The sequence below is a fragment of the Calonectris borealis genome, chromosome Z (assembly GCF_964195595.1).
Source record: "Calonectris borealis chromosome Z, bCalBor7.hap1.2, whole genome shotgun sequence".
Classification (NCBI taxonomy): Eukaryota; Metazoa; Chordata; class Aves; order Procellariiformes; family Procellariidae; genus Calonectris; species Calonectris borealis.
Window position 1 is genome coordinate 5,097,578 of NC_134352.1, and position 11,871 is coordinate 5,109,448.

Sequence of the window (11,871 nt, forward strand, 5' to 3'; positions counted from 1 at the left end):
TGGTATTTGACGATGGCCTTATATTTAAATATTTACATATATATAGCAATATACAAAATGTAGATATTTGTATACATATATATATGTAGCTTAGAGAGAAGCAGTCTTTACAGTTGTACTGCACCATTTAGTATGAAGGAAGTCCCCAGAATCTCCTTTTAGTTTTCCAGGTGTCATGGTTGCCAGGTTAAACCACGACACCAGGGGTAGTCTTTCTCCCTCCTGTAAATATATCACCTTAAACTATGCACATTTCGTATCATATTTTGATTCATTAATAACATCCCAGTTCAGTAAAGCTGTTTTATTTACTAGTGAGCCTTTCAGTCCCGCCACTGACCTGTTCACTGATCTCTTCTCTAAACTTAGTTTTTCAAGAATGTTTTTGTAATATTTTGGTTGAATTGAATGTGTCATGTACCAATGATTATTATCATGAAATAGTAACTGTTCAAAATGTTGAATGTGAAATATGCTGGTGGTCTCTAGTTTATATTCATTGTGTATCAACATTATCATCTTTGTGTATGAGGTCAACAAAGAGCTAACATCTGCCAAAGCACAGATATTTTTTGTTTGAGAACTGGCTGGTTTTGGTCAGCAGTCAGGGATGCTGAAGGGACAATGAGTTTAGACTTGGACTTGCTTATGAATTTGCTATGTAATTCAGGCAGTACTGAATCATTAATTTTAAATATGAACTTAATATGAAGTGACAGTGAAGGTGATTCACATCATCTTCATTACAAGCACTAACAAGGTCATTGTGCTAGCAAGTCTGCAGTCAGACTTATCAGTCAAATGAGTAAGATAGGTAGGAGGAAGTATTTCAGGGATACACTTTTCATAGTGAGGTAAGCAGAAGATGCTGCACTAAATTTATTTAATAGAATGGCATTCTCAAAATGTTTTGAACAACTGCCTAACCATAGGTTCCTAAGTTTCCACAACAAAGTTTGTGCAAATGCAGCCCAAGAACTAACTAACTGATTTTTTTTCTAATGGGAATTTCAAGCTAGTCATTTGCCACACCTTTTGGCAGTGAATATGTTTCTGTGACATATTCAGACATTTTTGTGGAAGGTAAACTACATTTTGATACTGTGCACATTCCTACTCTGGAATGTACTGTGCGTGTTCTCCTCCTCCCCCTAAAACAAGATGTCTTTTTACTAGAAGACAGTGTTTGCTTTGTTCACTCTAAGGCACAATGGGAGAATTGCATGCTATGTTAGGTTTATGTGGCAAGGTTTTGGTAGTGGGGCGTTGCAGGACAAGGTCCTGAAATAGCCAGCTTGTGTTACAAAAATGCAAATTTGCCCTCCTTACCTCGGAATACTTGAACTTGAGTTTCTGTAACTTTGGCTCTGCTCAAGTTACCTGACAGAGGGTCCAGGAGTGTTCTCCAAAGTTGAAAGACTGACTGCATTCCTGAGACTGTGGGTTTAGTAACAGAATGCTAGATCTGGGAGAGGTGGGGCAGCTTGACAATGAGACAGAGTGCAAGTCCAGCAGGAAAAGACAATGAGGACACAAAGTGTGTTTTGGTTTCCTTTGATAAATCTGGCCTGCCTGGGGGTTGGAACAGGGTTTTGGTTTTAGCCTGCAAGTCTCTCTCCCCCTAACCTTTCCCCGGTTGGAAGCCAGTCAATTCTCCCAGTCAAGCTTGTGAACTAGCACACAGACAAAGTATGGATTTGAGTGCAAGTAGAAACTGAGGCGTGAGCTTTCATGACCGTATAGAAATACTAATGCCGGAGTATCAGGCACTAAGGATGCATCCAATACCTTGCATGAAGTTGGTGTAGAACCTGGAACTCCAAAATCCTTATTCAGAGCTTTACTTGAACGTTTTTTTTAATCTTTTTTATCAGCTTAGTACTTGTTCCTGAGGTTAAAAAAGTCCCCTTAAATGTCTGAAGAAATACACTCTGGAATTCATCTTGGGTGGACTTACTGTCATTTTTAATCCTCTGTGGCTCCAAACTTTATCAAATGCTTGATGTATTTATCAAATACCATGAACAATTTCTATTGCTCAAAAGGTATCTTTTTTTTTCATGTCTCATCTTTGTCTTATTCTGTGTCTTGAAGAGCTGTGTGTAAAGCTTCTCTGAAGAATTTCATAGCTTCAGCAGCTTGTCACTGGGGCCCAGCTCTCTCCTTTAAAATAGTTCATTTTGTAAATGGAAATTCAATACGTTTTGTATAAGGGAATCATTACAAAATAGACATGGGGATAGCAGTGGATTGTTTTTTTCTACTGCACATATTCAATTGCTTTACAGAATTTCATTTCACAGTTGGAAACTTGATTCCTGACTAGAGTTGTATGATACTGCCAATTTTTGCTTTAACTATTCAAGTGTAAAAATGGCTAACTTTGCAAGAATACAGCATATTTAACCCAGCTCAAGCATGTCACGTTACTGTAGAGCAAGTGATTTTTGTCTATGAAAATAACCAGATTGAAATACTGGAAATTTGAAACAGAAAAACCTCATTTTCTGATAGGTACTCAGGTTGAATCAAAGATTATTTATGCCGCGTCTTTATCAGAATGTAAGATTACTAATGTTGTATTCTTACTTAAAAATACACAGAACTGAGCAGATTGATGGTCCTTTATACTTACCTGTTTCCTACTAGTCTCGTAGCACATAACACAGTTAAATATAGCTAAACTGGTTGTGTTATGGTTCCTCTGAATGGGAAGCAGGGCCTAAACAGCTGAGGCGTGAATTTTTGCAGTGGATGTTTTGCTAGATTTTGCTTTGGTAGGGCAAGCACATGGCTGAGTAGCTATTGCTGAATCTTGCCTGAATGCTGCTGTTAAGGTTTTCTGATAAATGTGATGCATGGGTGGAAATGTGCTTGAAGCTGCAATTCTGTGGCTGAGAATTCAAGGCGAGATAAGTCTGCTTGTAGGAATATGGGGCAGAGATATAAAGTTTCTATAAGAAGCTCGGTTTTCCCACGGTTGTGACATGCATAATGTCATACATCAGCTTCTCATACAAAACATTTTTATCACCAATAGCACCTTCTGCTAGATCATGTCTGACGTGTGAGAATTGCACATGTAGAATGAGAATGTAGAAACTTCTTGTCTCTTGAGATTGAGGGTGTGTACCACAACTTCATCCCAGTTCTTGCCTCCCCTCTGTATTTCTGGGATTTCTTTTCTGTGGAAACTATTTGCAAGTCATATGACCAGAGTCAAAAGATGTTCCGGCGTTTATTCTTTTTCCCCAAGTCTGAAATCTCTGTCTAGTCCTGTCTTGGCAGACCATTTCATTTTTTGGTGTCTTCCAGGAGTGCCTTAAACTGCAATACTTGGTTTCCTCTCGAGTACTTGATCCATGGACAGTGATTTTGGGGAGAAAGCAGGAAGGAAGCAGAGAGCTAGGGCTGGAGGCAAATACATCAAGGAAGGATATTTGGAAAAAGATAGATGAGAAAGGGACTAGTGAAAGAAATTGCAGTGGATTGGATAGTGCATATCCATAAGATCAGCAGCCTAAGCTCGTGTTCTTGTGCTACCATTCAAGCTTGGATTCAGGAAGACTCTTCGGTGTACAAATACATGCATGGTACTGCGTGGTACTCAAATGTATGCTGAAGTGCTTCCCAAACTGGGATTGGTCTTACAAGTGAGCCCATGTTTGCATCTGATGCGTCTGATTTGGTATCTAAATAAAAGATCGTAATACATCGTTTTGTCATCATAGTTTTCAAAGGGCATGTGAATGTTATAAGGAAATATGTATTAAATCTCCTGGAATTAGAAGTGACAATATAATAAACACTTTCTGTTTTTATTTACTGTGCTTCGTGTGGTGTTTATTCTTTTGCCTCCTACTGAGACTAATATATTGGTTGAGAGCATAAATTTTTTTCACATTTGTCATTCTCTTCCTTTAGTAAAGCATTTGAACAGTAAGCCGATGTCCTGGATGTTGTGTGGAGGCATACTTGTTGGTGATACACGTGATGATGATAATGTATACTTATGATAGTTTGTAGTTCTTAATTTTTTTTGACAGAATATTTTTGTGCAAGTCTTTGTCCTCTTGAAATCTTGGTGTGCTAACTGTTCTTAACAGTCCTACCGTTCTCTGCAATTCCTCATCTTCTTCCTCATTTTTCATGGCTTTTGTTTATGGACTTTCTCATAGCATTCTCTTACAATTTAGCTTTTTTTTTTTCAGAAGTTTGAGCCAAGATTACACAACTGTTCTCTCAGAACTAGGCCTGGGTTTAAGTCAGCTGATGACCGAAGAAGATTACATAGCCCCATACTTCAAAGGAAATTTAAAGTCCCTTGCTCAGGAGTCCCATAGTGGCCTCAGCGTTAGGGGGCTTTCCTTGAGAGGCATCTTCATTCCACATAAAGCTCAAATATGGGGCAGTTTTTAGTTTATGCTTGAATTTACGGCAAGCAAAGAAAGATGAGTTCATAAGACGAAGTCTGGATCTGAATTTAATCTGTGATTTAGATTTGAAGGGGTCAGCAGCAGCTGCTGTCTATCTGAATTTATACTCTTTGATCAACAAGACAAATGAGCTTATTGTTTTTCTTAGTCTAGTGCCTGTAGCTGTATGATCTTTGGAGTGAGTCTTGTCAAGTCTCAGACTGAGTGGTGCAGAGATTACTCAGGACTTGGCCACAGAAGTGCTACAGAAAACACAGGTGCAGAGAGTGTCCTGCTGATGTTTAGTGCCTTTCTGTGTCATTCCTACTAGGTATTATTCCTTCCCCTGAGTAAAAACCGCCCTCAGCAATGTATTCTAATGATTCTCTTTTTCAGATAAATTGTAAATAAATAAATTTAAAAAAAAAATCCTATGACAGTTTTTCTAAGCAGTATGTCATGGTTTCTGGCTAGATTTCTGTTTGCCTACAGACATTTTATTACCTTCTTAATTTAACTGAGGAGACGTAAATGATAGTATATCAGAAGATAATGAATTGTTCTTGTTTCTAGTCACCGGATCTCATTCTAGAGGAGCAGGAAAAGTCAATCCTTTATCTGTGTACATGCAAATGAACAGAGAACCTATACGTGCTATTTGGTATGTTGCAAGGGCTCTGTTAACATTCTTTTGATGATCATGTTACTCTGATAGCAAAGCTACGTCCTGGTTACTTAGCATATGCACCTTACCATCAGGACTTCCAAAGGGGCAGGTACTTCATGAGGAAGGCCATGTGTGATAGTGGTTGATGTGAGACTCTAGTTACCACGAGTCCTGCTGTGTAGGACTCGGGTTGTCATTGTAGTGGCACACAAAATGAATGAAGCAAAACGCAACAAATAAATGTTTTTTTTTCTTAACACAGAATATTTTGGTTTTATAGTCTTGTCGCAGAACTCTGTGCTGCAGTAAAATGTGATGAGTTCTGGGAATTGTAGAGTCTTTATGCAGTGCTGTATAGAGAGTTAGAGCTCACAGAACTAATCTAAAACTTAAAAATACCACAAACTTTCAAAATAACAATTTTGCATTGATTTCGGTAGGACCAGAATTGTTCTGAAATTTGACTTGTCAGTCAGTCCAGGACTCTATAGATTCTTCCAGGTGACAATTTCTAAGACTTTCAGTTTTAGCCCTGGAACTGACCATCCTTTATTTAGAGACTAATATATCGGAGTAAGCCTAACCTGATGAGGGGTAACTGGTAAACTTCTTGTCCAAACTTGCAGTATGTGAGGAGCTTTACCAGCCGGTCACTGCTTGGTGTATTGCTTGGCTGTAATTGCAGTTTTAAGTTTGTTATTGCTCTTTCTGTGAGTTTGCTCCAAGCCATCAGTTGTTGCGTAGGTCAGTAATCTGTCTCCCCGCTACGGAGTGCGTTCTTCTTTTACCCTGTGGCAAAATGAATGGTTTGGTTTCCTGCTTCCCTGGTACTGGTGTTGAGCCTATCTCACTTGGCTTCAGTCTCAGTTTTGTGCTGGTAGGGTGGTTGTCCACATCTGTCTGGAATGGTTAAGGGCATGGGAATGTTATGAATAAATCCAACAGATAGCTCAGACAGTATGAGGAGACAGAAGGAGCACCTTATATTTGTGTGTGAGGGAATGATAAATTAAATGAAGTATGCTGGAGGGTGTATATATATATCGGTGTATATATGGTATGATTGGATATGGCTATAAAAAACATAACCTGGTAGGAAAGCAACTTGGACATTTCCTGCAAGAATCTTTCTTCGTGAGAAAGTATTATTTTGCTGAAATTGGAGCTAGAGAAATTTCCCAGGAAAATGTTTGAAATATCTCACTAATACTTTCCTACTGGTAAGGTTTTTTTATTATTTGAAATGCAGTTGTGCATCAATATTTTAGATAATATATACCAAAGAATCTCAAAATAATGTCTTTATGCCCTCTCCTTACCTTTCTAGGGAAGAAACGAAAAGTGAATGTTACATGACAGGAAGTCGATTAGTTGGCTTAGTTTCATTTTCATTCAAGATGACTTATTTTTAAGGTCTGTAAACACGTCTTTGCTTTACAGCCATGGCAACCAGAAGAAAAAAGACTTCCACCAGGACCTGTAGTGCCTGCAGAGATGCATTAGAAAGATCCTTGCGGTTATAACCTCAGAGCTACACTGAGAGTAGCAGTTTAAGGCACAGAGCATTTTGACAGCTGTACTTCCCTGTGAAGTAGCACTAAGTACCTTGCAACATTAAGACTCCTAGGGTTTGTTTTGGTTTTGTTGTTTTTTTTTTAAATCACACACCAAAACTTTAAGGATGGTGGAAATAGTTTAAAGAGAAATATCTTATACAATGGGTAAAAGACTCAAGTGTAAGCCTGGAAGGGTAAAGTAAATAACTGTAAAATTGCAGTTTTGGGGCTAAACTACATATACATTATTTTTTCTGTTCAAAAACAGGGACAGAATGTTGTCAACTTCTTTGGAAAAATGAGAATTCCTAGGTAGCAGGAAGAGTTCAGGAAGTAAGGCATTTTCCTCCCGTTCCTGTGGGTGTTAGATAAAAATGGAGGAAATCTAATGTCTAGAAAAGATGTAGATTAAAATCTGGAAAAAAAAAGTTACTCTGAGCCTCAATTCAATAAAAGAATTGTTTGAAGAAAGATAAAAATACAGAACCCTAATACAGAATAGGAGGAAAAATAGTGTAAAACATGGATCTGTGAAAATTCATAGGATACTTGATAGCAAACTCAGAGACATTCTAGAGCTTGTAAGATGAGAAGCCTGTCTATTGCCTTGTATCTTACTTTGACAATTTTACCCAAGGAAAGCAGGTACAAAAAACTGACCTGCACTCACTGTAGGTAGATATAAATGACTAATAAATGAGAGAGACAGTGCATGTTTATTTGAAAGTTCCCATGCCAATGACTTAATATTAAGATGGAAGAGAAATTCAGAAGGAATTTCCAAAGCCTTCCAATATTTCCATTTTTGTCTTAATATTTGACTTGGAGTTACGATAATCAGAAAAAAACACACAGCATATGTTGTCTGTTAAAAAAAAAATTCTATTTTTTTCCTTCCTCCCACATAAAATGGGCAATGTGGTGATTGTTTTCCCTCTGCAAAGTACTTACATCTTATCTTCTTACCACTGAAGAGATGTGAGGAGTTCATTTCATCATGTCATCTTCATTTCTCTGAGATGAATTTGAAACTCTACCCATACTAAAAATGAACAGTTGTTACTTGAGTTATCTTTAGTCAGCACTGTTTTCTGTGGGTTTTACTTCTAAACCAGCTGCAAATAGGAACAGGGTAAGAGCCACAGATTAATATATATTATATTAATGATTTGATTTGCACCAAGCCAAATTCTGTTAGTTCCTTCCCTTTCATAGGCTATATATTTATTTGGAAAACAAACGGAAGAGGTCAGGTCCATATATTCAGCTCTTTTCTCAAGCCACTTTCTCATGGAGGAGGAAAAAGCCAGTGTGTGAGCTTGGTCTTTATATAGCAATGGCTTTTAATATATGAAAGAACTGGTATATGGTCTGTTCTACAGAGAAGCCTGTCAGAATCCCTGTGTTAGGCTGAACTACTTAGGGGAGGAGTTTATAACAGATACCAAGTGTGATGGGATGGCTAATGTTCAGAGCTGCTTCAATTTGCATATTCCCAATGTTCACTCAGCCTGAGAAGCTGTTGCATTGCCATGGTGCTGAGCCGTGCTGATGCTGCAGTACAAGCAGAAAGCCTTGATGCTTGTGACCATCAGCTGGCGCAGAGAATACAAATGAGTTTTAAGAGAGGCAAAGGGGGAGGTGGGGAATGAGTGAGGTGAATGTTAAAAATTTAAATAATAGGTGTCAGCTAACTCAGTTGGACTGGAACAAGTTAGGAGATGCTGACACAAAAGGGACACTAGAGAGTAGGTGATCATAATGAGAAAATGGAGGAGGTAATCTCTCCAGCTGCTGCAGCAGCAGCCAGAAAAAAACTATACTGAAGGACCTCTGAAGGTCACTAATCTATCAAGAGCGAACTAGCTTATAAATGGTGCTAACATTTCTATTGTATGTGCAAATGTTGAAAATGTCAATTACTACAATGAGCAGTGCAATTTACTTGTGCAAACTGATAAAACACAATAGGGAATATTCAGTTAATATAATGATTTCATTCAGCCATCTAATGAAAAGAAATTTTTCTGCTCAAGATTAGGAGTTGGATTAGATGCTTTCTTCTACAGCGACAAAACAATACTACTAAGTGCTATAAAAAAGGCTTTCTTAGGTGAAATGTAATTTGAATTGTAGTAGTTGTAGGTTTCCTTTAAATATTTTAGTACCTAATAAATATTCCAACAACAATGTAGATGAATTTTAACAGAGTGTCTTGCTGGTACTGCTCATGCTAATTTACAAGATTTACAGCAATTACCATTCCTGAAAGCTAAAAAATAGTGAGTTATTTCATGAACACATAAAACAAGGCCTTTGAAAAGATTTAACAGGACTCTTAAAATGAAATATTTGGCCCAGATATAATTTGAGTTGGATACAAAATTAAAGTGCACTGTCATTCCTGACATTCATAAAAATAAATTATTGTGTATTGTTTCCTTCTTTTTATTTCTGAATACAGATCAGTTTGAAAGAAACTAGATACTTTCATTCTCTGGTTTCTCAGGGTGTTGGGAGGTTGCTGTGTGCACATCCAAATAACCGATTAACCCTGGAACGAAAGAAGCGTTTCTCATAAGTTTATGTATGGTAGAATAGATTAGTCTTTTAAGTAACTGGAACTTTTTGTAAAAAACATATTCATAAATCTGATTCAACTTTTAATGATATTTCCACATGTTCCTTAGGATATCTAATCTGCAGCCATTTCAGCAGGTATAGGGATTTTTTCCTTTTAAGGAGGAGGCAGAGAGAGAGCACATGAGAAGGAGTTCGCAGTATTTCAGTTCAGAGGTGAAAACTTGATTGTAGTGAAATCAGTGAGAAAAAAAATCTATTGATTAGTGAGGCAGGATGTATTTATCACTGACAGTTGGCTAGAAGTCCCCTTTGAGGGTTTAAACAAAAGAATTTGTGTGTGCTCTTCCCTCCCACTGATGTTTATTCTCCTGTTAAGTTTTCATGTCTATACATATATACACATACATCATACAGTACTTGGTAAGTATTACTTTGTTTTTCATCTCATTGAGGGATCCTGTACTGACCACTGTAAGACTTGAATTCATAATAATTTTTTATAATCAGCAGGAAGAAAAGCAATGTAAGTCTACGTTTTGTAATTTTGTATCAAGTCTCTGATAAATATTCTGTACTAGAATAAAAGTTATTCTCTCAAAATTACATGCTTTTACATAATGCCATATATAAATGGCATAATGCTATATATAAACTGTTTGAAGTTCAGTGGGGAAAAAACTTTCTTAACAGTGGTTTATAAGCTGGCAGTTTATAATTAAATGAATTGGTATCTTTAGAAGATACAGAAGAGTTGTGTAAAGTACTCTCGGTATAGATCTATACAAGTTAAATTCTCTACCAATGTCATAGTCTTTGCTGAAATTAGGTAGTTCAAAAAAACAGCCACCAGCACATCATGTGGTTTCCCCACACACATCCAAAATGTTCTTTGATCATTTTAAGCTCAGGTAGAGAATTAAAAATATAAAAAGTAGTAAACTAGTTCACCTTGATTCCAAGGGAGGAAACAAGTGAAAGACAACAGTGTGGATTAAACCAGTCAGGCATACATGATAAAGAATGTAATACATAGCTGTAATTATGCAAGTGTAAGCATGAAAGTGATAAAATTTCTCTCAGCTCTGACTGTAGCCATGAGAATAATTTAGTTGTATAATTTAGCCATTCTTTTCTTCAGGTGTTCAAAAAGCATGCTGTGTACTGCAAAGCAACTATTCCACACCATGTTAGAAAATAAACTGGATGGTTTTGTTACAAATAATGTCTTTTTAGTAGGAATATACTGATAAATGTGTACAAATTCTCTTAGTATACACTGAAGTAAAGATTCTGAACTTGATTATATTCTTCAGAATTACGTTTTACAGGTAGGTGATAGTACATGTCCACTGAAACATAATTGATAATAGCAAGGTAGCAATTGGATGCTCCTTCAATTTCACTTGAAAATTGAGGTTACTTTTTCTAAGAATGGAAGCCCACAGACTATTTCCATTCATATTCTTCAGGTGCTCTGCTTGCAAACAATCTTGCATGTAAACTGTTTTGAATGCTGCCTCATGAGCATGTACCACCATAATCACAAGGAATTCCTAAATTTATGCTGCATGTCCCACACTGGGATTTTGAAGTGGCTTTTGTACAATTTAATTAGACTGTTCTTTTCTTTCTCATTTTGATACCTATATATATACTGCTGCTCTGTCTACACCTTTTCTTGCAGTTGGTTGCAAATGATACAGAATAAGCGTCCCAAAAGCACATTACAATGCGGAATGAAAGAGAGAACTTTTCAAGTGGTAGAGCTGGCTGTAAGCCATGTTCATGACTACTTCTGGTCTGAACATAAGTGTCTTCAGTTCATGCTTTGCTGACCCATGCAGCTGCAAAATTTCCTAGTCATATCAACAACCTAGTCCAACTACAGTAGTTGCCTGGTATTCACTTGCTTCAGCCATTGGCAGGAGCCTCCTTTTGAAACTGGCACGAGTGGGCTTGAGATCAGAAGGTCATTTCTGCCATGGTGTGCTGAAAGAGCAGACAGCTTCAGCATGGGAAGCAGCATTCTTGCTCTTCTGGGGTGATGAGAAGAACATGCTGCTTACTGGACTGCTTACTTTGAATCCCAGATGTACAGGAGAGAGGAAATAGGGGATATGTTGTAGCTTCATTTGCAAAAACTTTCTGAAAAGGTTCATCAAGTGTAGCTTACTGCCATGCTGTCATGGAGTTTTGCTCAAGCATTATGCAATCAGCTGCAGTATTTAAGGTTGTATTCAGCCTAAATCTGTGAGTCCGAGTAAGTCTGCATCTTTAGCATGGTTGTCAAAATAAGGAAGACCAACCTGAGAGTCTGCCTAGTTGCTCAAGGTGATTCTTTCTCAAGACTCAGTGCTGGGAAGCTCAATATGTGTGGATGCTCTTTTATATACAAAGCAAGATGTACCTCAGTCAGCATGAGATGCATTTTGCCATCTGGATGGACATCAGTTGTTATTTTCTTTAATCACTCTGAACATGCAGAGAAAGCAGCACTTTAAATAAAGTTGAGCTGAATTTTGTATATTAGTATAGATTTATTTACGTTATGTTTCAGTTATACAGAATAATTTAATCCAAATCCTTTCTTACTTGGCTACTGAGTTACTTTTAGAAGTTCTGAAGTAAATCTGATAAGTCATTCATAGGT